Source organism: Ctenocephalides felis, unplaced genomic scaffold (genome assembly GCF_003426905.1).
Source record: "Ctenocephalides felis isolate EL2017-DRISC unplaced genomic scaffold, ASM342690v1 CF-g0.4_SCAFFOLD_01492, whole genome shotgun sequence".
Taxonomy (NCBI): domain Eukaryota; kingdom Metazoa; phylum Arthropoda; class Insecta; order Siphonaptera; family Pulicidae; genus Ctenocephalides; species Ctenocephalides felis.
The window spans coordinates 41,028,239-41,030,787 of NW_020537646.1; the positions used below are offsets into that span (position 1 = coordinate 41,028,239).

General features: G+C 25.2%; 1 long non-coding RNA gene across 1 annotated transcript; it reads left to right on the plus strand.

Moving 5' to 3' along the window:
- The first annotated feature begins 1,161 nt into the window (after window positions 1-1,161).
- LOC113371498 lies at window positions 1,162-1,965 on the plus strand. Its single transcript, XR_003366630.1, has 3 exons — window positions 1,162-1,229; window positions 1,325-1,560; window positions 1,657-1,965. It is a non-coding gene; the product is annotated as an uncharacterized LOC113371498 (long non-coding RNA).
- Window positions 1,966-2,549: the final 584 nt, after the last annotated feature.

A 2,549-nucleotide genomic window follows, 5' to 3' on the forward strand; every position in this document is an offset into this window, starting at 1 on the left:
TATTTATTCAAAAAATAATTATGAACTGCTTCTGATTATGAAGTAACAAATAAGTTTTAATTGTGCAATGCATTTTTATTTATTTTTTGCTTATAATTTATTTATGAAATGTTTATATGTATTATAAGAAATATTACTGGCTATAATGATTTTATATATTTTTTGAATGAAATATAATGTTACAATTCCATATATATATGTATATATAGCTATATAAATATAAATATATATATATATATATATATATATATATTGCATATATAATTTTTATATTATTTTGTTCAACATTGAGACATATTCTTGAGTGTTCTTCTTTTATTTCGGCGATTGGCTGCAAATTAACACTCAAGAATATATATATATATACCCAGTAAGCACGTGATGTTGCAGCAATATTCTATATAAATCCCTGCCAACATCCCCGCTGTGACAATAAACCAATGTGGTGTAGATGTTCGTTTAAAATTGCAATTGTGACATACCGATCGGTCGTTTTTTATGAAGGCTATCAAAAGCTATATTTATATTGATAGAGAACCGTTACATCAAATTATTTTGTGTTTTAGAAATTTTAATAATAATTATACATTTTGTTAACATTTTTAAAGTTTATACGTTATACTGCGGCGCGGCGCTTACGCGCTTCGGTATTTTTTCTCTGAATGCGTAGCATTATTGCTTTGAAAAAAATTCAAAATTTTCAAAAAAATTTCGAGACAAAAAAATTTAAATTTTTCAAAAAAGTCATATTTTTTTAAAAAATCTCAAGTCTTATTTTTTCAAAATTTTTATTTAAAAATAAAATCAAATAAAAATCGAAATTACGTACTAATTATTTTGATCTCTGTTAAAATTATTTCAATTTAATAAATGTTCAAGTATAAATAAATAAAAAAAAAAAAGTATTGCCCGAAATGCTTCTACTGATGGCGCGAGGTTTGAATAGAAATGCTCAAAAATAATTTTTTATCCGCAAATATATATTTTTAATAATCTAATAATAAACAAAATATTTATCAAAAGATGCTTAGTTCAAATTCTATATGTTGTTTGGAATAAATATCAAATATTAAATGAATAACTTGTGAATTTTGTGAATTTGTTATGTGGTAACACTACTGTGGTACATGAACTGTAGGATTATCTAGGATTAAAGATGGCCGGTTGTCAACAAAGAGTGTTTGTGCGTTATCTTGTTAGTAAACTTAGCATTGAAATAAAATGGAAAAGTAAGTACATCATATATATATATAACTGTATTAATTAAACTATATTAATTTATTTAACGTTTACTTAACTTGATATTCGTATGGTATTATGAAAGATACATGAACGATACATCAAATGAAGAGGTTAGAAAAAGCACGCCGCTGTATTGTCATAGAAAAATGATACTGAAGATAGAAATCCAGTCAATTTTACAAGATCAAACACATGATGATATTTGGGATCGTTTCGTGAAGATTGATGGTTCAAAATAATGCATTCGGAGTTAATCCCGCTTGTTAAATTTGTGGATGAATTACAGTCAGTAAAGATGGGGACTTGTCTTTTGAATTTGTAAGTCTCTTGTACTATATATATATATATATATATATATATATATATATATATATAACATTTCCTAATAGATACATATTATGTTCATTCTTTTAGAAAATCTTCACGAATAATGAAGTGCGATGAAACGGTAGTGAGATGAGACAAGTCATATACTTTTTCGCCTAGGAGCTGATGACAGATCTAAGAAGTTATTTTAGTTAAGACAATATTTGAAGAGCACAATTGTAAATAGGTCAAGACTGGAGAATGATATAGGGTCAGAAATTATATCTGTTCCATGTACAGTAGAAACTCGCTTATCTGGATTTCGGTTATGCAAACTACAAACCACGAGCAATTTATATATACATGCAAATATTCAACATGTACATACCTACAAGTTGAATTTTTGCATGATTAATGCTGCCGTTTAGTATATGTATGTGATGTAATCTAAGAAAATATATATGTACATTCGAAAAAAAGTGTTTCTTAATAAACACTGTTTTTGTTGTTGTCTATGTATGTACTTGTTATTTTTAATAAATACACAACATAATTCTTAATACATTCGATTATCCGGATTTTTGTTTAGCCAAATGCCTATTGACAACAGTTAGTCCTGTAAATCGAGTTTCTACTGTATAAGTAATTCCTCAAATATGTACAAAAATTTGTTATACATAAGATTACACATCATTGTTATTTATATATATATATATATATATATATATATATATATATATTGAGTAATGTGGATCATTATATAAATATAAATTATTATTTTATTTATAATTGTAAATTAGGATATATGTTATTTATGATTGTTTTAAAATAGAATTATCTGTAAACGTTTGTCATACCAATTTGTAATCTTTCAATAATATGTAATTATTATAAATAAATAAATGCTTTTCTAATAAATTGTCTATTAATTCTGTAAAAAAAATTATGCTTGCATTTATACTAAAATTGGATATTGCTAAGATGTCGTACGGTGGTCGCGA